Source organism: Pinus tabuliformis, chromosome 4_2 (genome assembly GCF_031772625.1).
Source record: "Pinus tabuliformis cultivar Carrire ecotype Pingquan chromosome 4_2, CPIR1, whole genome shotgun sequence".
Lineage (NCBI taxonomy): Eukaryota > Viridiplantae > Streptophyta > Pinopsida > Pinales > Pinaceae > Pinus > Pinus tabuliformis.
Genome location: NC_142304.1, coordinates 203,469,820 through 203,495,064, shown reverse-complemented (window position 1 = coordinate 203,495,064; position 25,245 = coordinate 203,469,820). Strand labels below are relative to the sequence as shown.

Here is a 25,245-nt window from a genome sequence, read left to right as displayed (position 1 = left end):
TTTTCCACAAGTATTCATCACCATACACCTACACAAACTTCATTGACTCTTTTGTCCATCCAGTCATGACCATGCTTACAGGAAGTCCTCCACTTAGAATAAGTCAAGAAATCAAAAGAGTCCTCCAATTGTCCAAGCAGAGTAAAGTAAGAGATTGATACCTTTACCAAAATCACACTGAAATAAGAATCTATGGTTGCCAGCTAGCCCCATACAAACTCCCAAAATACCTCCCCATGAGGTTATTTGATCTAGAGTATTATAGGTAGATAATGAACTTTGATGAAGTCAACTTTGTCTCAGCCAAGAAAAGGACCCAGTTCAAAGTTAAAAATCAGTTAGGCCCTTTCATTTGCAATTCTAGAGAAGTAGATCAGATTCTGCAACAAATGAAGTTCCAAAACAGTTTCATGTGGAGATATGACCCTCAAGGTTTTATGACCAAACTTAGACAAAAGGTCAAATTGGGGCCTTACATTCATCACCCCATACCAAAGATAGAAAGATATGCCAATCAATCTGAGTGGTTGGAAAACACTCTTATAGATAGGGATAGTACAAAGGTAGATGTTGAAAATACCTTGTGTGATTTAGAAAGACAGCTTGATGAAAGCTCATTCCTGCAAGTACCACAGCAAGAAGCAACCATGAGTACCCCTGTTGTTTTGCAAACTCCTCAAAATGAGGAAAATAATCCCAAGAGGAACAGAGAGGGAGCCTCCAATTCAGGTATAGACACTTCAAATGTGCAGTATGAAGCCAGCCAGAGAAAAAGGCTAAGGCTCAATCCTATTTCAGAACAGGAAGACACAGAAGACTTAGCAGAAGTAACTAATACTGAGTTTCACATGAGCAAGGGCACAACCCGATCTGGAGAAACACAGGACCCATCTACATCCCAGACTCAGATGTTAGAAACGCAGCTCAGTGTAGAAGTATCCTCATTTAGTAGGCCTGTTGATAAAGATAAGGACATAAAGGACAGGTTCAAGGAAATCAAAATGAGAAATGAGAAACTGAAGGCACAGTCTTATGCACAGTATATCAAACTTACACCTACTAATCAAACCAAGTTGATGCCAGCTTTTGACATCAAGGAAGGAAAAATGAAAATGTCCTTCATAAAGCCAACTATACGACAACCAAGGACATCAGTAGATTTCAAAAAAATTGATTTTGAGGTATTGACAAGGGATATTCATCTCATTGACCAAATTGAATTTCACAAATAGGTTGGAGAAATGATTTACTCCACCCTCACAGGAAAAGCCATAGTTTCCCATCAGTTGCAAAATTCATTTAACAATATCTCAACCCAATATCAGTTGGAGAAGGCCTCCTCACATATCCAAGACAACGGAATCAAGTCTTTGGAAGACTTAGTGATTGAATTGGGACATGATCCCAAAGACATCAAAGCTACTAAACAACTGATCAAGAAAAAGAATGACATTGCAGCACTAAAGAAGCAATTGAAGATACCACAACTGCAACATCCCCAGACACAGGAAGTATTGGAAAATCAAACAAGGCATGAAGATTTGATGGACTTAGTCTTCAAACTAAATGATCAGTTAAGGGAGGCAGAGAAGGAATTGGACAATTTAATCTAATTGAAGCAAAGTGATCTTGGCACTACATCAGTGAATGTCATCCCAGCAGTTACAACGGTTGTTCCTTCCACATTGACAGCCTCATTGGCTCCCACAGCTCCTATGGCCACGGTGCAACAGGTTTCAACAGAGTCTACATCAGCAGTAGGTACATCAGGTGAAGAAGCAGCAAAGTTAGTTAAAGCTATGGAAGAGATGTCCATACATGCAACAGAGATGAATAAGCTCAAAGAAAAGGTGACAAGCTTGGAAACTGATTACAAGCTTGCCAAAATCATGCACAAAGAAGAAGTGCAAAAAGTTGCCAGGATGAGTGAGAGATTAAAAGCCAAGGAGAAGGACCTAACACTAAAGGAACCCCTTGGGTAGGCTAAGGAACTACTGTGGGCCAATATTATTGACTTTGTCGATGATATTTGGCCATCTATTCAGGTGATTTTTGAACGGATAGATTTAATAAAGATGGCTACAAAGGCCATCCAAAGAATAAAAGAAGAATTAAGAGAAATGCCAAAAGATGCTACCAGAATTATCCAGTTCCTTAACAGTAAGAATAAGTATGAGCTTCAGGAATTGGAGATAGAAGACAGAACAGAGACAATTTTGGAGTTGAGAAAGGTCCTCTCCAAGAGAAACTTAATGCTAAACTTGGAGGACAAGTGTCAGAATATGCAGGTAGTCGTTGACAGATTTATGGCTAAGTTTCAAATTTTGAGAGAGAAAGGGTTACCCAGTCCCTTAGTAATAAATGACAAGCTCATGACACAGCAGGATTACAACAACAAAATCAGAGAGCTAGCAAAAGAACAGGTCAATACATCATCAGTCAAGGCATTGCCAACAGGCAAAGTACTTTACCAGACATTTGAAAACTTGTTTTACCTCCAACATGAGGTAAAACACTTGTTTATGAATGAGTCTACTTTTTTCAAGTACACCGAGGCAGATAAAATATATAGGAGGATGCTAAAAATCCAATTACCTGATGCTGAAGCGTGGGAGAAATTAATTGATTTATTGTAAGAAATATGCAGTAAAAAAGTTAAAGTACATTAAAAGTAAAACAGCTGGGTAAAAAGATGAAGACAGATCAACAAAGTTAAAATGTATCAGTGTCAAAGTGTATCAGATGAAAGCCTAAAGTAAATGAAGCTTTCAGCGTAAAAGATCAAACAACAAAGCAACATAAAAGGGCTAAAATCAAACCATAAAACCCAACATTACCAAAATAAAAGGGACAGCATGAAGCAGTTCAATAGTTGTCTCTATCTTCTTGCAAGAAGATATTTTTATTTCCTAGATTAAATCTCAAATCAGTTTGAGATATTTTGTAATAAATTTTTGTATAAATACTTCACAATTCCAAGTGTGTAGGGTGGATTCTATTAGACATTTCTATAGACTTTTTGATAAAAAAGAACCAGAAGTTTATGTATCAGTTGATGAGCTAGCAAACTAGATTGATTAATAAAGATCAGAGTGTTCCAAGGATTCATGTGTTGAGCGAATATCAGACAAATATTTTGATGTGTCTTTGTCAATCTCTCAAAGTTATTCATAATCTTCTATCTATTTCAATCTAAATGCTATAACTGGAAATATATTTCAGAACTTGTTTAAACCACACTCTGTTTTAACAATTAAGCATTTGAATGTTTTCCTCTGATATTTAAATTAAAGAATTCTTGATTTCTCTTTAGTTTAAATTGATTTCATAAATAATCCAAATTAAAGGATTCTTCACTGCCCTTTGATTTCGGTTACCCCTGCCTTCCTCATTCATTATCCGGGTCTGAGAACCCTTAACTACTCTCTCACCCCAAGTGAAACCCTTTCACCCCTCTGTCTCAAACATCTGAAATACACTCTGCTATATTGCCCCTGGAACATCCCTCCACCACCCAATTCAAACAAAATCAAAACCCCTTGAACAATCATAGCTAGCCTAAAACATCTTAACTAAACAAAGTTAAATCTTAAAGAGAGAGCCCTCTCTGAGCATCATGAAGGCTAGGTCCTAATCTCCAAAAGTGGATAGTGGTTACCTTTGGTTTTTTCCTTCTTATTACTTCAAAGGAATTATCAGAGTGATAACAATTAGATTGGAGAACAATAACTCATTGGAAGGCTCTTCCTAGTTTAGAGAAACAAACTGGCCATTTGGGAGATTCAGAGGTTGATCCCTTCTAAGGATTTGTTTAAGAGAATAGTCAGATGCAAGGCCCAATTTGGAGGGAATAATGTTGATCTTTTGAGAAGCCAATCCTGAATTGTGACCGAAAGAAGTTTTTACCTCGTTGCATCAAATAATATTTCAGGCCCAGTTTTGAATGCTAGATGGACTTCTTCTTCTCAGCCAGAGGAGAGGGGGATTCAAAGATTTTATAGCATATAGACTTTTGTTTATCTTATAAATTATGAATTTTCTTGATTAGTCATCTACTAAAGAGAGTCAACAAAAGTTCGCATGGGAAAAAGTGGTTTCACAAATAACAAATGACCAATTTGTGGTAAAATGGAGTGTTAAGCACATTTTGTGGGAATGTCAGATGGCGAAAACTGTTGGCATCAGGTTCAAACGCAAGTCCCCTCTATTTTTCAAAGGGCTATTCACTGGAGGGCTGCATTATTGAGTGACTCCAAACAGTTAATTCTCTCATCTTTTATGCACCTTTGGAACTGTGTCAGGGTCACTACTTTGTTCTCTATCTGGAAAGTTGAGTGTAAGTGTATTTTTGACAACGAGGTTAATCATGTTTTGTGATTCTATAAGATTTGGCACGAAGATATATGTACTCAGCTTGCGGCTAAGGATTATCTCTTTTTAAGAGATGATAAGGCTGTAGATGCTTTTGCTTATTCTGATTTGATTCCGGTTCTAGTAGAAGTGTACAAGCGTCTTTTAATTTTGTTGCTCCTTCTGCATACTCTTCCTTGTATACTCTCTGTTTAATATAAGAAGTATTTTTCAAACAAAAATAAAATATTGAAGCATTTAGTGGACAGAATAGCATCATGACCTGCAAAATTCCAGAATTGCAAAGCCATAAACTATGGTCCAGAGGGTCACAAGGCAGATGATAGTTTAAGCTCCTATAATTCATTCAATGAGTGGTTTGCAAGACAGATACTTTGCCTTGCCAATAAACTTCTGCTTGTATAACTAGTTAGCGTATTTGGACAGTAATATATAATTGTAGGCTACCAGTGGAAGGTTTACAGCATGCTTAAACTTATTACTCAAATCTGCTAATATCATGTTTCAATTAGTATCACCAATATTCCCCACAAGAACACTGCCCATCTTTGAAATGATGGAATCGCTTGTTATCTCTCACAACAATTTCTCGCACAACAATCTTCGAAATGAACTTAATGGCAGAGTGGCAGTCACCACACACTCTAAGGTTCTTGACAATCTGAATAGGTTTCCTAGGAGGTGTGTTGATAAGCCCAAAAACAATTGCCAACTTCTCACTGTGTATGCTGAGAATATTTTCCTTATGCTCCTCCTCCACATCACGTAGTGCATAGTTTGTCTTGGGTACATACCCTGCCTCCTTTATCTGTCCAGACAACCTCTCCAGCTCTGCATAGATTTTCTGCAGTTGTGGGTGTGAATTATCTCCTACAAGGAAATTATGAACCTTCCCATTAACTTCAATCCAGCTGCAACCTGGCATCTTTACTACCACTCTCTCTTTCATTATGGTTCGCAACTTTTCTACATCATCCCACCTTCCAGCTGCTGCATAAATGTTTGACAGCATCACATAATATGAAGCATTCGTAGGCTCCAATTCAAAAAGATGTTCTGCCACACGCTCGCCTAACTCGATATTGGTATGGATCTTACAGGCACCAAGCAGTGATCCCCACAAAGTGGCATCTGGTTTTATTGGCATTTTGTTAATAAATTCCTCTGCCTCATCTAGACAACCAGCACGGCCAAGAAGATCAACCATGCAGCCATAATGCTCCACTGTAGGAGTTATCTGATAATTTTGACTCATGCATTTAAAGTAGTGCCGACCATCATCCACAAGGCCTGCATGGCAGCATGCAGACAAAATACCAACAAATGTAATATGGTTTGGTTTAGTTCCACAATGTTCCATTTGTTCAAAAAGTTTGATAGCTTTATTGCCACACCCATGCATGGCAAACCCTACAATCATAGCATTCCATGACTCCGGTACTCGTTCAGTCATGTTATTGAACACTTTGTGTGCATCCTCTATAATACCGCATTTGGCATACATGTCTATAAGGGCATTCCCAACAACAGGATCAGACTGCAGTCCGCTCTTAATTATGTCTTCATGAACCTCCTTTCCATTTTTCAGAGATGCTAAGTTGGAGCATGCTGGAAGAATGCTAGTGAAGATAAGAGAGTTTCGCTCCATGCCCTTTAGTTGCATTTGTCTGAAGAACTTTAAGGCCTCATTAAAAAACCCATTATGCGTATATCCTGCAACCATTGCAGTCCATGAGACTGCATCCTGAGAAGGAATTTTATGAAAAAGCTCCAGTGCCTTGTCCATATATCCATACCGAGCGTAACCTGTAATCATCGAAGTCCATGAGACAACATTCCGTTCAGACATTCGTTCAAACACATTTCGTGCTTCCTCTAAGTTCCCACACTTAGCATACATGTCTACAAGGGCACTACCCACAAACACATCAGATCGATGACCACTTCTAATTATGTCCTTATGAATCCCCTTTCCATGTTCCACAGCTGCTGAGCTAGCACAAACTGGTAGAATAGTAGCAAAAGTGTGCTGATTTGGTTGGACTTCTACTTCTTGCATTTCATAATACAGTTTCAAGGCCTCCTCGGTATGTCCATCTTGTGCATATCCAGAAATCATTATAGTCCAAGAGACCACATTCCGCTCCGGTAATTTGTCAAATACTGTACGTGCATCTTCTATGCAGCCACATTTCGCATACATGTCTACAAGGGCACTCCCCACTAACAAGTCACAGTGTAACCCGATTTTAATTATGCCCACATGAACCTGTCTGCCATTTTCCAACTCTGCCAAGTGAGCGCATGCAGGCAGAACAATTGTAAAGGTGAATTGATTCGGCTGCATACCTATTTTCTGCATTTGGCGAAATAGGCTCAATGCCTCCTTGACAATCCCCCCTCTCGCGTAAGCTGCAATCATCGTGGTCCAGGAGACAACGTCTCGTTGAGGCATTTTATCAAACACATGGCGCGCATCCTGCAATCTTCCACACTTAACGTACATGTCTATGAGGCTACAGCCCAAGAAGACATCTGATTCGAACCCACTTCTAATTATTTCTTGATGTAATTTCCTACCATGTTTGAGGGCAGCCAAGCCGCCACATGCTTGGAGAACACTGGCAAAGGTGTATTGGTTTGGGAAAATGCTTGATTCTCGCATCTCGTGATACAGGGTTAGGGCTTTCTCACTGTGTCCATGCTTGGCGTAGGCTGCGATCAGAGCTGACCATGGCACCACATTTCGATTGGGAATTTCCATCAATAGCCGGTGGGAATCGGCCAGAGTGTTGCACTTAGAATACGCAATAACCAGTTTGGTATCTAAGGAAGGGTTTGCTTTGAATCCGGTTTGAACAATATGAGCATGGACTAGCTTGGCCTCTGGCAGAGATTTCTGGTCCAGGAGCGCGTGCAACATAGTGGTATTCATAGAGAAGTCTTGGAGGAGTGCCTCTTTCAATTGGCCCTGCTGACACACTGCGATTCTCATGTCCATGACACAGGGCTTTCCGTGGCTGTTGCCAAGCATTTCATCTCTATCGACGAGGAAGGTTTTTGTAGGTGGAAGGAACAAGGCAATCCACATCTTCCTCTGGCAGAACAATTGCTGCACCATGGGTAAAACCAATGCCATAGGTATTGGTGGTGGTGCAGTAGATGAGATGGGTTGTGGCCTCTCCTAGTAGCAGGTATAGATCTGTAATACAATGAGTTCCAATTCGAACCCATGGTAGCACTCCCGCTCGCGCACTTCAGAGAACCTGGTTAGTACCATTACCACTATTGCCCCATTGATGACTCGATGTTCTATTCCTCAAATGAGATGAGGTACTTTTAATGTTTTGTGGAAATGGTTGATACTGGAGATAACAAACTAGGTCTCTCCATTCTGCACTATGTATTTCTTTTATCGTTGTGTTCAGAGGCCTTTTTCACCCCATCAATATGGAGTGATGTTGTAATATTTTGTATTGTTATTTTTTTTTAATGCAAGAAAATTTATTATAATTTAATTGTTAAATAAGTAGCAAGATATTTATTTTTGGTTGTTCACTGTGTTTTATTTAAAGAAAATCATGTCACCTGAAATAATTTGTTGGTGATCTTTAAAGGGGTACACTTTCACTCTTGCATTCTTGTCAGATATCTCTGGGTTTTGGGTCGTTAACTTATTTCTTTAGCTCTAAAGAAGATGAGCTCTTAACCAAGAAAAAGCAGTTTTAAGGCAAACCCAATTTTAGGGCAAACTCCAAGCTCATTTGTGTTGTTATGTTATATTATCTAAGCATTATAACAGGGTCAATTTATATAAATAAAAAATTAAATGATTAATTAAAACAATTTGATTTAATGAAATTAGATAAGAATAAAAATACAAAAAATAAAATAAAATAAATGTCTTGGGGCAACTAAATTAGTTAATCTGAGAAATGTGAAATTGTTGAAACTTGAAATATTCAATTTCAAATCCCTCTTTTGTAATCTTCAAATCTCTCTATTATGAATGGGGAAGAGGACATATCGTAGTCCCAAAGATTTCCTGATAGTTAAGTATTAAACAAGTTGTTGGGTTCCTCTAGGTTAAAAAAATAAAATAGGTTACAAAAACTAAAAATAAAAATCCAAACAATTATCTTTTATTTCCGATTGATAATTTTCAACCACTTGTAAACATTTTAAAGCTCAACAATAAAATCATTTATATTAAACTCTTTTCCTCTTTTTTATTTATTGTTAATATATATATATATATATATATATATATATATAATTGATTTAATATAATATAATTAAACAATGTTTTTATTAAAGTGATGGGAACAATAAAATTATTTCTCTTAAAGCTTCTTCGGTCTTAAAATCATTACTATTACTACTGGCATATATATATATATATATATATATATATATATATATATATATAATTTGGTTATTAGTTATCATGGGAATGATATATGGTTTGGAAAAGCACAACTCGTTAGACCATTGGTGTAAGGCCTTCGAGTTGCGGGTGCGACAGGCGCCGGAGAGTCATCGTGCACGAAGGCGCGGGCGGGCGCGCGGGCGGGCGCGTGGGCGGGCGCGCGGGCGCGCACGAAACGACAATGCGACGGGCTGCGGACATAATGCGACGTTTGGTGCGACAAAAGGGCGAGACACTTATGCGACTAAGTGTTGAAGCGACATAATATATACATGCGATGGATGAGACTTGAGGCCGACTTGAGTACAAGTCTTATGGGCGCATGGTTAGTGGTTTTGGGGGTCGGCCAAGGGGCTGCACACCCCATGTAAACCCACGCTAGGTTGTGTATATATGTGGGAGCCTTGAGGCTCATTTCAACAACACTTCCTCTCATCTCTTCTTCGCATAAGATCAAGAGGCAAGTAAAAGTGCGCAGAAATAAGGGGAGTTGCGCATATCTCATGCGCTCCACTTGAAGGTGCACTTGAAGGTGATCTTGAGTCGGTCGAAGAGTGGGCAAGGTGTGCCCGAGGTGCGGTGGATGTGCAGATTTTTGCAGGACTTGGTGAAGAGGATTTAAGTGGCTCGGGTGAGCACTTCTCTTTGTGCAAGGGTGCACATGTATTGTAAAAGGCAGGGTTGCCTCTCCGTTGTAATATTTGGCTAAGTGTAGACTTGGTTTGGCAAGTCACACTTGTACATTGTAAAACTGATATTCTTAATATATTGTCGGGCAGACTCACATTACGGGGAGTTGCCCCTCCCCTTTATACTTGTTGCAATTGTTGTTGTTCTTGGTATAATTGCATGATGATAACGAATGAGTATGGGCTTCATTAAGTATAAAGGATAATTGTATGTTTACTTGGTTGCGAAACACAAGCTAAGTAACGTGAATGTGAAAGTAGGCGTAGTCCACGAATGTTAGTATTGGTGAAAAGAAAGCGTTCAGTGGTGCTGCACCTTGCTACAAGCGGTTGGAAGACTACCACAGGTGTAGGGGCGTGACAGGTGGTATCAGAGCAAGGTTTGCTCGTGAAGGTTTGAAGTTGATGACAGGTATTGAGACTTGAACAAGGTTCAGGTGTTGAAGCATTTGAAGGTAGTTTCAAGACTCGGTTTGAGCAGGGTTGCTCGTGACAGTGGAAGCAGGTTTAGCAGAGGTGAAGCTTAGTGCTTGGACCAAGTTGAACGACAAGGCATGGCAAGTTTGGGAGAAGGTGAAGGGAAGCTCTTGCTTACCTTATACAGATTGAAGCGGATGAAAGAAGAGAATCCCCGGATTCAATAAAAGCTTGCAGTCCTAGAAAAGAATGTTGAAGACGAACTTCTTCAACTTGGTTGGACAATGGAGCAAGATGAAGTTGCAGATTGTGCTGACAAGGAAGAAGAAGCCGTGATAGTTGAAGATGTTGCAGACATGACCATGATGGAGGATGAACTTGAGGATGATCAAGTTGGACCAGGATCGTGCAGTTTGTGGACATGGATGAATGAGGAAGAGCCTCATGATGATGAAGTAAGTATCGTTGATACTTGTGTTTCATTTGGGCATTTGGTAGATGGACCGTATGCAGGGAGAGGCAAAGCCAGTTTGCCTATGCTAGGGAGGATCTTACCATGGATGACTATGATGGAACCTTGTATGGAGAAGCAAGGATTGTTGATTGTTGCAGGACTTGTTGGGGTTGTTTGTGACCTTATGATAGAAGGTACAAAGGCCCTTGACAAGGGTGGAACTTGATGATCGTTGTGGATGATTGGGTCATGCTTTAGCCACATGGCTAAGTGCCCGGCATGACTCATGGACAGATTGGAGGGCACACTCTTGGGTGGACTTCTCATGGCCGAGACCAAGAGATAGTCTTGGTGGACACTTTGGTGGAGGAGCTATGATGGAGGGACTCATGACATGATGATATGGTTGGGTGACTGAGTTCACTAAACCGAAGATTGAAGACTTGGATGAGGATGACCGATTGTTGTGATGAGCCTACTTGGTTGGATTACATGGACAACATAGTCATGGACATCAGGTTGGAGGCATGGAGCATGGCAGCCTTATGCAGGGACATTATGTGGGAGCACTTGTAGAGGTGTCACTTATGGACATCCAATGAGGAGTGCTAAGGCAGGGATGTTGTGCAGATGGATGTGCTGGTGTGACATGGAGACTTATTACTTATGAGCTGATGGAGGGTTGTGCACTCTTGTACAACAAGGCCATGGACTTGGTTGGATTTGTGAGCTGATTATGGAGCTCATGATGACATGAGATTATTGTGACTTTTAGGGACTTCATACATGGTGGACTTAGAGGATTTGATGCATTGAGGAGCTTAGGTCAAGAGACTTTGATGCAGTATGGGATGCATATTTTCAAAGTACATGTATGGGCATGGCTTGGAAGAGTGACTTGTTGTGGAGGATCGATATGAGACACTTTGGAGTGATGGAGTTACAACGATGATGATGATGCCTTGACTTGGGCATGGGTTGAGCCGAGACTCAACTACTTTTGGCACATGAGAGCTGATTGATCGAGGATCATGGGTAGCACATGGATAGATGAGACAAGTGCATACTTGCTTCTATGGCAGACTTGAGGGACGGCACATTGTAGATATGATGAAGGATTGCTTCATGGACCTAGATGTGGCACATCGAGAGTCGGTTTGATGAGATGATCTCTTCATATGAAGGAGACACACACATGATGATGTTGGGATAGATGTGGCTGATTTCATATAGCACATTAACAACCAAACATCATGGACAACATGTTGCAGATGAGATGGATGGAGTTCCTTGGACCTGAGCATGGATTGTGGAGATAGATTCTTGATAAGTCAAGGATGTGACAAGATGTTTTGAGAAACGACTGATGGTGGCATGAGGATGTTCACTCTCATGGTTTGAGCATGGCAGTTGGACTGGCCATCCGACTAGTTCAGGCATGAGGGCTAGCAGTGGGCAGAGATGTGTTAGCATTATGTTGGAGTATCATGGCAGAGGTTCACGTGGGGACACATGATGAGGTCGACACGAGATGTTGCAGTGGAGATTGTGGTAGAAGGGTCAATGATCATGGATCGAGATGATATCTGATGAAGAGCATACCGTTGAGGTACATGCCTTGGTATGGTGAGCTTGGTGGCAGTTGGTCACTAAGTCGAGATATGATGGAGATGAGACTCTACATATGTTGCACGGATGTTTGCCTCGTATGGAAAGGTCGACATCGTGGATGATGATGATCTTGGTGGATGGCTACCGGGATGGTATGTTGTCGAGGACGACAACGATTTCAGGTGGAGGAGGATGTAAGATCTTCGAGTTGCGGGTGCGACGGGCGCCGGCGAGTCATCGTGCACGAAGGCGCGGGCGCGCACGAAACGACAATGCGACGGGCTGTGGACATAATGCGACGTTTAGTGCGACAAAAGGGCGAGACACTTATGCGACTAAGTGTTAAAGCGACATAATATATACATGCGATGGATGAGACTTGAGGCCGACTTGAGTACAAGTCTTACGGGCGCATGGTTAGTGGTTTTGGGGGTCGGCCAAGGGGCTACACACCCCATGTAAACCCACGCTAGTTTGTGTATATATGTGGGAGCCTTGAGGCTCATTTCAACAACACTTCCTCTCATCTCTTCTACGCATAAGATCAAGAGGCAAGTAAAAGTGCGCAGAAATAAGGGGAGCTGCGCATATCTCATGCGCTCCACTTGAAGGTGCACTTGAAGGTGATCTTGAGTCGGTCGAAGAGTGGGCAAGGTGTGCCCGAGGTGCGGTGGATGTGCAGATTTGTGCAGGACTTGGTGAAGAGGATTTAAGTGGCTCGGGTGAGCACTTCTCTTTGTGCAAGGGTGCACATGTATTGTAAAAGGCAGGGTTGCCTCTCCGTTGTAATATTTGGCTAAGTGTAGACTTGGTTTGGCAAGGCACACTTGTACATTGTAAAACTGATATTCTTAATATATTGTCGGGCAGACTCACATTACGGGGAGTTGCCCCTCCCCTTTATACTTGTTGCAATTGTTGTTGTTCTTGGTATAATTGCATGATGATAATGAATGAGTATGGGCTTCATTAAGTATAAAGGATAATTGTATGTTTACTTGGTTGCGAAACACAAGCTAAGTAACGTGAATGTGAAAGTAGGCGTAGTCCACGAATGTTAGTATTGGTGAAAAGTAAGCGTTCGGTGGTGCCGCACCTTGCTACAAGCGGTTGGATGACTACCGCAGGTGTAGGGGTGTGACAATCGGTGTCGTGCCTGGGTGGAAAGAGAGCCTGTGGCTCCATTGTTTTTTATTTTATCTCTTTCCATATTGTTTCCATAAATGGTTTTTGGGCACAAGTAAGAAATTTAAAGTCTAATAATAAATTTATTTCTATTAAACTATTTGTTTGGTTTTTTAATTGTTATTATTATTCATTAATATAATTAAATTTAATATAAACTATATAATTTCTTATTTTGTTTCGCTTATTTAATTGGTATTATCACTGTATAATATAATTTGATTCAATATAAATTAAATATTATTATTATTATTATAATGGGAAGGAATAAGTTAAGAAAGGTATAAATTCAAATTCAATTATTTTCAAATTTTAATGGTAGAATTATAAAATAGATTTTGGTATATTTTTTAGTATTTTATAATTTATGTTTTTAAAATTTAATTTGTGTTTTTTGAGATTAAGTTTAGCATTTTATAATTTATGTTATATATGAAGTTTAGTATTTTATAATTGATGTTATATTGAAGAATTTATTTCTAAAACCAACCTAGATTTATCTAATTGTGGATCTACCAAGCCTCAAGAGGATCAAGTCGTTTTTTACTCTAAAAGAGATTTGGGCATGGGCCCTTGCTAAATCCAGAAGATCAAAACTTAAAATGGATGAACATAGTATCCACTTGAAACCTCCAATGTTTCAAAATTTTAAATATAATTATTATTCAATAATATGAGTTTGGTCTTGATGATGAACCAACCTATGTGATTTCTACTGAAAAGACTCTTTTTAATGTAATATGGATCATAGAAACCTGAATTCAGAAATTATTCAAATGTTAAATTTTTTTATTTATTTTTAAACTATAATCATAATAATATATTATAACTATATTAAAGTAATTTAATCTTTAAAATTTTAAAAAGCATACATATTTTATTTCTTTTAAATTTAAATTTATAATTTTTTTATAAAAAGCATGCTATTTAAATGTAAATAGAAATTCTTAATATATATATATATATATATATATATATATATATATATATATATATGTTTTTTTTGTAAGTTTGGCAGTACTTTCTTTTTCTATTAATCATATATAGGCAGGTAACAAAAAATATGTCTAGTGGCCTCAACTTGCCTGAGGGAAACCAGGTATGTTGGCCACCGATCAACATCATATGCCATCCAAAATTTAAACAGTTTGAGAATATCCATCCATGCTAAATAAGCTATTGTATCTACTATATGTTTAATCATTCTACTATCAAAGTAAATGTTATCTGACCAGATCATTGTAGTAACAAAAAATGCATTACTTCCTATCTTATCTTCATTCAGTCATCTGATGATTCAATGGGAGTCGGGTCCTTAGCACTCGACCCAGGCATTTCATTCTGCAGCAGGCTTTGAATTTGTTTCTCCATTCGGCCTAAGCAGACATTCTGATGATATTGCTGCACCTATACAACCTGAATCTCCCTTTGAATATCCTTTAAGCTTGGCCCCTCTTGTTGTGTTTGTTGTGGTTCCTCCATATTCTTGTTTGCTGTCATGGCCCTAGCCAGCAAGTTCTTCATCACCTAGTAAAGCTGGAATATCTCTCTGAATGGCGTTTGTTGGCCTCAAGTATGTCCCAGATCAATGAGCAAGGTATCCCATTCCTCTGTTGGAAGCAGCTCTATCGTTGCCTTGGCATTCAGCTCCACCTCCCATGTTGAAATTATGGCCTTAACTTGTGCTGGAGGTCCCCCATGGTATGCATGCACAAGGTTCTGCATATTTTCCTCTCTAGTTTTCCTGCCCCTCTTCCATTGGGTCTTGTTGGTCGAGGACATCGATGTTTTCCTTTTGTTTTCTGTCTATTTGCAAGCACGATGACCCCCTCTTCTTCCTGGCCACACTTCCGCCTTCACCATTTTTCTTTCACTCAGATTTTCTTCTAGCCACAGCCACTCATAATTTCTTTCCTTGTCCCGGAGTAGGAGCATCAGGGTCAGATGGGGAGGAAAATTAAATAAACCTATAAGAGTAGTGTGAGCAGAAACATTAAAACAAAACCATATGTCAGTCTTGGCCTCTGGCCATTCCATGTGAAGCACCATTACAGAGTCTCGATTCCAAGTTTGATGGATATGACTTAAATTCCCTCCAATCCCTTCACGGCTTGCCTTCATCCTTATTGTGCCCAACTGTAAGTGATTTTCATCCCTATGCTTCTCAATTCCCCCCTTGGTGCTATTGGCTCGTTGGTTTCCTAGCTTAGGCTCAAAGATAACCAATTTGACAGACAAGCATGGTTTGGGATGCATAGGAAAAAGGATGCAAGTGGCTGACCGGGTTCTAACTGATATTACAGGCCCGTCGAGGTCTCGAGACCTCGATTCATCACTCCTACCCCTCTGGTCATTAAAACTACCCTGTGACCCGACTTTGAATGAATTGGATGAGAGAATGGTGAAGGACATACCCAGGACCTCCCCCCGGTCAGTCATTCAACCTTCTACCCTGCCATGTCTCTGGTTCCACAGAATTAAACACGTTATGGCATAATTGACAGCTGCACCGGGGTTCAAGTCCCGCAATTCCTTGTTATTGACCCTCTGCTCCAAAGATTTACCAAGAAGCTAATGTTCAACCAGTTGGTCAGGTTTTTAAACTTTGTGGTGTCCCGACACCCTATTCCTAACCCACTGGGTCTAAAGGTCACCCAAGAACCAAACAAAGCCAAACTGGATAGACATGCAAGCGTTGTGGATCCCAAACCCCCCATTCATTCCTCTCTGTCTCAGAGAATTGCCAAGCAACTGCAAGCCCTCAGGGGAGCCTCGACCCCTTCTTAGTCCTAGACATCTGGTATTAACTGTTGAAAATAGCAACAAGAAATGCTAAAAATAGAAATGTTATAAATAGCATTGCTATAAATACCATTTCAGGTATCAGTGTTGAAAATAGCAACAAGGAATGATAAAATAGAAATGCTAAAAATAGCATTGCTATAAATAGCATTTTAGGATATATTCCAATTTTAATTAGTCCCTGAATTAAAATTTGAATTTGATCTCAGCAGTTGTTTGTAAAATAATTAATTAATTCATCTTGAGTTAATTAGTTGGAGAAAATCAAACATGAAGTCTATGTGAAGACATGCAACAGTTTCCCCTTTGATTGAGGAATTTATCCCTTAATTAAGGAGATCAGGATGAGTTGTACTTTGAGTTGTAATGAGTTAGCTCAGTTAATTGAGTTAATTCCAATTAAATTAGTTCCAAACAGTTGGAGGAACTAATTGTGAGTTCAATCAGTTAATCCATGCATGGATGTAACTAGTGTTCTCCATATAGCTGAATATTCTCTCATAAATAACTCATGCATGTTAGTTCAGACAGAGACCCAGTTGAGATTAAAGGAAGGGATAGTGTACTATCAGTTGGAGGAATTTTCCTATAAAGGAAACTCATCCATGCAGAATGAATTATCTCCTTCAGGATTTCACAGTTATTTCAGAGGTTAGTGAGCAGTGTGTGAGGTAATTACACACAAGTGGCAGCTTGAGGACCCAGGAGAAACTATGCAAGGAAATAGGAGGCTTGGAGGACTGAAGGAAGGCACATGTGTTGTCTATTCTGTCTATGAGCAGTAGTGAGGGATTGTACTAAGAGCTAGATAGCTTGTGAGCTAAAGCTTTGTGTAATCCTGAGATATTTCCACTTGTATGATAATACAGATAGCGGGGTTTGTAGCTGAGGCTTTCTGTAGAGTATTCTTCTCTGTTTCATGTGTCATTGAATATTCTTCTCTGTTATATGTGTTTTGGTTGATCTTGCTCAAAATCGATTAAGCTTGTAGAAGTAGATTAAGTATTTTTCTTTAGTACATTGCATAATCAATGTAATCTATAGTGAGAATTTCTACATGGTATCGGAGCCAGGTTATCAAAGCAGAGAACAGTATATAAAGTAGGGAGAAGTTTGAAGTTTGAAGTTCTTGATTGTAGAAATCGAATTCTTATCACGTCTCAAAGTTCACTAATGACGTTCAATGGTTTGAGACTCGAGTATGCCCTGGATGGCAGCTCAAATTATATAGCCTAGAAGCATCGCATGGAAGCGGTATTAGAGGACAACGGATTGAAGGACTTCATTGATCAAGAAGTCCCCAAGCCAGCAACAGCTAATGCCCAAGAATTGGCGGAATGGAAGAAATGTGTGGCTAGAGCGAGGAGGATTCTTATGGAGGGAGTTCGAGACCATATTGTCTCAAGTCTCCATGGGAAGGAAACACCGTTTTCAATGTGGAAGACATTGAAGGATCTATATCAGAACAACAACAATCAGAGGAAGCTGGCACTGAAAGACAAGCTTCGGAAAATCAAGTGTGAAAAGGGCGACTTGATCTCTACATATCTGAACAAGCTCACCACCTACAGGGATGAGCTTGGAAGTGTAGGAATCACGACAGCTAATGATGACATGGTGAGTCTTGCTCTCCTCGGTCTTCCTAAGAGCTGACATAGTTACCAGGACTCAGTGAATGGAAGAGAGAAACTGCCAGATTGGGAATGACTATGGTTGGATCTGATGTAGGAGGAGATAAGGAGAAGCACCAGAGATGGTTCTTCATCCAAGGAGGATGAAGAAAATTGCGCCTTAGCGAGTAAGGCAAGGAAAGGGAAGGAGAAGGATTCTCATCCCAAATCGAGTTCTTCTCATGGAGGGAAGAAGATTGACAAATCTAAAGTGAGATGCTTTAATTGTCATGAGGTGGGCCATTATGCAACTAATTGTCCATTGAAGAAATCCAAGAAGGGATCCTCGGAAGGATTTGAAGGTGAGACATTGGCTTCTCAGTTCGAATTGGATTTTACCCTCATCGCATGCATGGTTTCATTGATGATGGATTGTGGTTGGATTCTTGACAGTGGAGCCTCATTCCACATGACCGACGATAAGAGTTTGTTCAGTACCTTGGAGGAGAAAGACCTCAAGATACTCATAGAGATGGGTAATGATGGAAAGTATAGTGTTTTAGGGGTGGGCATGGTTTCTTTTCAGAGAGAGCATGGAGCTCGCATTACCTTGACAGATGTGAAGTATGTGCTAGGACTGAAGAAGAACTTGGTATTGGTTACGATGCTGGAGGAAAAAGGCTATGATGTAGTCTTCAGTAAGGGAAACTTTTCCTTAGACACATCAACACGGGACAGGTGAAGCAGATCGATTCACGAGTTAAGAATTTGTATGCTCTTGAGGTTCAAGATGCATGCAAAGCCTTGAGGAGAAAGGAAACTATTGGAGACTTGGTGGTTGAGAGGGAGAGTACATTACCTCTCAACATGCAGCGCCAGAAGAAGTCTCAGACAATTGTGGAGGAGCCACAATTGGTGAAGCAGCTTCAGGAGGTTGTGGAGCAGCCATAACTAGAGAAGCCGAGAGGAGATCGAGTGGAGGCATCCACTCATGCAGAGACCTCCAATAGGGGGAAATTTCGAGCCAAGTGGGCGGAGAGATCACATGCATCCATACCTCTAGGTGTGAGGTGGGGCGATGTGAAGTGATAGTCCCAAGAAGGCTGAAATAGGGGCCGTAACCTTGAGGTATCCAACCCCTTTGATTAGACCTTGCTACGGGAGCCCTGACGAGGAGTAGCAGGACTGGCTGAGTGGGTAGAGATAGATGCGGATGGAGCTTCAGCATCAGAGTGTGTTTCTAGTCCAACAGGGAGGTTAGTTGGGAGATCAGTTACTTACTTCTCAGTAATTGAGTTGCAGTGCAGCAGTGGGTAGCATAATGCAACATGATGAGAGGAGATGCAGTGCGGATGCAGTGTTGGGAGATAGGACCAGCAGCAGCACAGATGCAGCATGAGGAAATAGTGTGATTGATGCAGTCAGAGATCGAAGTGACAGAGGCTAGAGCAGTCAGATACTGAAGGGCACAGAGGTGCACAGTTTTCAGTCAAAGAGGCAATAGCAGTCAGAGACTTTGATGACAGAGGCATCATTTTGATTCAAGTTCGATATTTTTTTTGTTTCTAGAGTTGTTGGAGCAACAAAACTAGGGAGAAGTGTTGCATGCAGAACATTCCAAAGGTTTAGGATCGGGTTTGAGTTGAATGCCTTTCTTGTTGAGAGGGAGTGTTGAAAATAGCAACAAGAAATGCTATAAATAGCATTTCAGGTACCAGTGTTGAAAATATCAACAAGGAATGATAAAATAGAAATGCTGAAAATAACATTGCTCTAAATATCATTTCAGTATATATTCCAATTTTAATTAGTCCCTGAATTAAAATTGAGAATTAAAATTCGAATTTGATCTCAGCAGTTGTTTGTAAAATAATTAATTAATTCATCTTGAGTTAATTAGTTGGAGAAAATCAAACATGAAGTCTATGTGAAGACATGCAACAATTATCCCTTTGATTGAGGAAGTTATCCCTTAATTATGGAGATCAGGATGAGTTGTACTTTGAGTTGTAATTAGTTAGCTCAGTTAACTGAGTTAAGTCCAGTTAAATTAGTTCCAAATAGTTGGAGGAACTAATTGTGAGTTCAGTCAGTTAATGCATGCATGCATGTAACTAGTGTTCTCCAGATAATTGAATATTCTCTCATAAATAACTCATGCATATTAGTTCAGACAGAGACCCAGTTGAGATTAAAGGAAGGGACAATGTACTATCAGTTGGAGTAATTTTCCTATAAAGGAAACTCATCCATGCAGAAGGAATTATATCCTTTAGGATTACATAGTTATTTCAGAGGTTAGTGAGTAGTGTGTGAGGTAATTACACACAGGTGGCAGCTTGAGGACCCAAGAGAAACTGTGCAAGGAAATAGGAGGCTTGGAGGACTGAAGGAAGGCACATGTGTTGTCTATTCTATCTATGAGCAGTAGTGAGGGATTGTACTGAGAGCTGGATAGCTTGTGAGCTAAAGCTTTGTGTAATCCTGAGATATTTCCACTTGTATGATAATACAGATAGCGGGGTTTTTAGCTAAGGCTTTCCCCAGAGTATTCTTCTGTGTTTCATGTGCGATTGAATCTTCTTCTCTGTTATATGTGTTCTGGTTGATCTTGCTCAAAATCGATTAAGCTTCCACAAGTTTGATTGTAGAAGTAGATTAAGTATTTTGCTTTAGTACATTGCATAATCAGTTTAATCTACAGTGAGAATTTCTACATTAACGAGAGCAGGAGCGAAGTTCACAACCCATGAGCCAAGAGTTGCCCCTAACCCTCCATGGATCCTCTTTTTCCCCAACAGGTTACCATATAATGCAGAAATTAAAATACTAGACATCAACAACAGAGAACTGAACCAAATTTCTTCAGAAACATTTGAAATCACCACCATTTGTTGTCAGACCATCCTCCATTCTTACAACATTGACTCCATATCAAGACTAAGGTAGGCCTGAATTACATACTAGTTTCCTTTTGAGGCGTTGGTGGCGGAAATCCCTCCTCCCGCAGGCAAGTTACTCCCCCCATCTTCCAGTCTTGTCTCCTGCTGTTGAATTCCACCTCCAACCTTGTATGCATGCTCTATCATCCCTCACCATCTTTCTCCCTTGTTTAACATTTGACCTTCCCTTTTGTTTTCCCAGGGTGTTCGACACTTGTTGCCTTTCTTTCTCAGTTCCTCCTACCACGCGCTTATGGGGTCCTTGGGTGGGCAGCCCACTAGCCCTGGCCACTTGTCCCTCAAGCATGTCCGTGATTCATCGATGGATCTCCTTTCCCATAACACCCCAATCGGGGGCTATAAAAATACATGTTATTAAAAATGTAAATCTAATTTTTTTAACGCATTACATTAATATGATCAACATTATTCTCTTTATGGTGTCTAAGGTCAAGATGAGTTGTTCCAAATTCTCAAGAATATTGATTTATATTAAGGTATTAGGAGTTTTTGTTTATTTTACTAATTACAACAAGGGAAGTTGTGAAGCACCAAGTCCCTGCCAATGAGTGAAGCAAGAGCAAGTTATGGAAGTTTTACTCATAGTAGGCCAATATCATGTTAATCATCTACTAGGTGTTTAAACTCTCTTGTGTAAACTATGTTGTGTAGGATTCTGTCTTAGTTGACAGATCCTGAAATTCTCGTAATTCTAGATACATTGTTGCATCAAGGTGTTATCCCTCAAAGTTATTTTCCCTTTTGATTTTAAATAACCTTTATTTTGAAGTGCGTCAAATTTCAATGTAATAGTTATGTGTAATGTTCCAAACTTAAACAAACAGTTATATATAAAGCAAAAACAGTTCTCAACGTAGAAAATTTTAATAAACAACACATGCTCATAAAAAATCTAGAAGTAGAACTAGATGAGCCATTTTATTAACCAATGGAGTAGTACAATAGTATGGATGAGTGCACCTGGGCTTGCCTCAATGGCAAGAATGACAGAATCCAGTTGATGAGACAATGATATCAAGTACTGGAAAATGTCTGCTCCTCTAATGCTCTGCGTTGCCTAGAAAACTACACTGCTATCTTGAAAGGAACTGCAAGAAACTCCACTTACGCTACTCGAAAAATCCTACAAATTCAGCCCCAAGCTCCTTGACCAAAACCCACAAAAATCTAGAAATGGTTTGGCCCAGTTTTGACCTCCCAAAATCGACCCCCAAAGGCACTGTGCAATCCCCAACAATTATGCATTATCTGCTGCAAAGACACGGCTGGAAACCCCACTTCTAGTACTTAGAAAATTCTGAAACTTTATATCTGGGATCCTTGTGAAAAACCCAGAAATGGTTTGGCCAGATTTTGACCTCCCAAATTCGACCTCTTCTATGGCCCACGCCCTCCAAACAGCTCCAGAAATACAGCCTGCAAGTAATGACCACAAAGTCCTCCTCCAAGCTTTGAAATGGAAGTAAACACTACTCCAAATATCCGCTCTAACCTCCACGGCAAAGCTTAGCCTCAAGGACTGATACTCTACCCACCAAATGAGTTCCCACACATTGCCTCTGCACTGGCCCAGGTAGTATGAAAGTCACATTGCCAAACCAGAAGCTCAATTAGATCCCAAACTCTCCCAGATGCTGACAATCCTCCCTAGCCTCCTCTTCGTAAAATATCAAATCAGATATCCACTGCTAAGCACCACCAATGAACTCGGCCTCCTCTCCACTATGTCCCCCAATAATACACACAACCCTGGAAGGGAATGCTATTGCTGGGAATCACAATGTGATCCTCCTCCTAAAGAAATGAAGAAAAACTTCCTAAGGTGGCACTCGAAATCCCTCAAAGAAAGGGTGAGCTCTTCGCCTAAATAAATTGTGCTAAACAGCCAGTGGCTCAGCTAAGTAGCTCGAGCAACCAAAGAGTATACTCCAATAAGATGAATGAAATGAGGAGAGCTACCTTCCTTATATAGATTTCGTTGAGCACTTTTTCCTTCCATTATCCCTCCTTCATCGGTCCATCACTAAGACATCAATTTTCCCTCTCATTCAATTCAAGCTATTGGATTAGGAAGTGGTTATTTTCCTTGTGTGAACAAAACCAAAATAACTTACTTCTAACTCCTAAGTCTCCTAATAAACTTGAATGGGCCCCATCTCCTCCAAAATTGGCCCCAAAATGTAGAAATAAATCTTGTTCCAAAATAATTTAGGAAGGGACACTACAATCCTCCCAGCCAAAAATTGATTGTCCTCAAGCAATGCCTAGACAAGTGCCCTCTCTGACTATTGAACACCACTGTAACCACCAATAATACTAGGGTCCCAAATGTACCATTGAGTCATCCCCAACCTTAGCATTGTCCCAACATGAAGGAATCCATCGATACCAGGGTCCCAAGCCATCCTAATCAATGTGAAGCACACCTTGCTCCACTCGCTATCCAACCAGATATAGGTACCAAGAGCCCTATGCATTCTAGAAATAAGTAGAGCATCATGATAATGTAGGACTTTGCCCGACTCCCCATGAAATTTCCCTACTGAGTAGTCCATCCCATGCATTACAAGAGTAAACTCCTGAAGTTGTAATCCAATCCTGGTGAAATTGAACCCTCATCTACCCGAGCCTCCCCTAATCTTCTGATGTCGATCACCTTGCCACATCGGTGAAGTTCCCCACACCATCAATGAATCACTAAAACCAAATGGAAGATCTAAATTACCCTCCATAGTAGAAACCAACTCACCTATATGGGTAGTTGAACCGCTCAGCTCTGTTATGCCAGAATCCCCTGCCCATCATAGAAGGAACCTATCGTGCTGACATCGTAACACTCTGGTCATGAATGACTGCCTAGCATTCTCCTACCAGAGCCTCCAATCACATAACTCTCAGCCACAATCTATGTGATGATCGAGGTTAGGCCTAACCTGCCGAAGTGCCTCAATAGTGCTAATGCTTATCGCCCCATGGTTGGCCCCAATCCTGAGCAAAAATTTACCTCGCCGTATTCTAAGGGATTTGGTGACTCCCCATGTGTTTTCCTGTGAACGAATTAGTTTGCTTGTTATTCTGACCAGGCTCACTAAGGAGTGGAGTATCCTACAAATCCACTATATCCCTAGATCCCATAACCATACTAGAGGTCCACAACCCCAATCCTCTATGCCTGTGGCTATCTTATGCTGCTAGCTGTTGGTACCCTCTATGCCCCGTCTCTGTCTCCTGTAGGTATCTAATAGGACACCGAGCATTAATAACCTATGCCGCGAATATCCAGCTTCTCTATGCCTACCAAATCACATAGTGAGATCTGCTATCCCAACTCCTGATGATGTGCTCGGGTACTGTCGGAAGCCTAGGCATCATATTGGCAACAAGTACTACCATTCTCCGCATCTCATGCTCACCTAATGCCTCAAGCTGTCGAACTAAAAAAGCACCATGTAACTCCCTCTCAGACACCTCCCCAAGTGGGAGCCTAGGGGTGGAACATATGCTACCTCAACAATCAATAATGCCATCCCTAAGTCTATAATAATCAACTTGTGCACCTACCAAGTGTCTCAAATGGAGAGTCTCCTCCTGGTTCATGACATGAGATGTCTCATCCAACTGCCTAGGGTGGGCCTCCCAAGCCCTGTTTCCTGAATGGAGAGTGTCAAGGGGAAACAAATAAACACTCTGCAATTGTAAACAACATCGAAGGAGGATGGGTATGATTAAAAGTCCGTCAGAATGCTTAAGAGTAATCCTACAGACGACCCCCTCCCTGTCTTGGATCTACTGATAACCCCCTCGAAGCCCTGTTTCCACTAAACATGGTGTCCCCATTTGCTCAACAGTGTCTTCATCGATCCTAGGTGGGATGCATCCAATGGTATATGCAGTGCCCCTATCCATAAGTCTCCTAGGAGGAAACGATCCAAGCGCCCTCTGTGTCGCATCATCTGCCACTACATACCACCCAGTATGGCGGCACTCCTCGATATGCCATTGTATGCCGCAACCTATCCCTGTATACCACTGGACACTCCCGACTATGGCTATACAATCGGCCACCGTCTTGTGTCCCACCTGTGTCACTGCACCTATCACTCCCCGCACATCCTCAATGCGATGTGAGTCACTCCTCCTACCCCACAGTGTCAACTGGAATGTTGTGGTATACCACCATGTATCTCCATGCTCCTCTGCGGACTACTGCTCCTCGCTGCATAGCCTTGCACACCATTAGGTTCTATGGCTTAGAATTGGGTTTGTATGCATCAGGCCACCTCCCTCTATATAACACTAGATGCTACGACCTGACTCTGTGCAATCTTGTGTACCACTGCCTACTATCATAACACTATGTAACATATGGTATCCTACATGTACCAAAGTGTCTACCACTCTGATAGTGACCCCACCATGCCACGCGTCATGTCCCCTCGTCCCTCCTGGTAGACCTGATCACCCTAACTCCACTCCTGCTAGGGGGGATATCTCTGTTGTGTCAATCCTCTATGACCTATGAGTCCTAAACCTCAATGGGAGAACATCGTCTCCATTTAATATCTAGTCTGGTGGCCTACCCATGCCACCTCCTCCAATCAACTCCTATCAAAGAGTACTAATCATCTTGCACCCCCATGCACAACCAATATGCCAAAACAACCAATGGAGTCTGCTCACAAACCACCTGGCCACTAGCATCAACTGGAATTCC

At 40.8% G+C, this 25,245-nt stretch overlaps 1 pseudogene; it reads right to left on the bottom strand.

Annotated features, from left to right (window-relative positions):
• Nucleotides 1-4,716: 4,716 nt before the first annotated feature.
• LOC149168827 (pentatricopeptide repeat-containing protein At3g26782, mitochondrial pseudogene) lies at nucleotides 4,717-7,827 on the bottom strand (annotated as a pseudogene).
• Nucleotides 7,828-25,245: the final 17,418 nt, after the last annotated feature.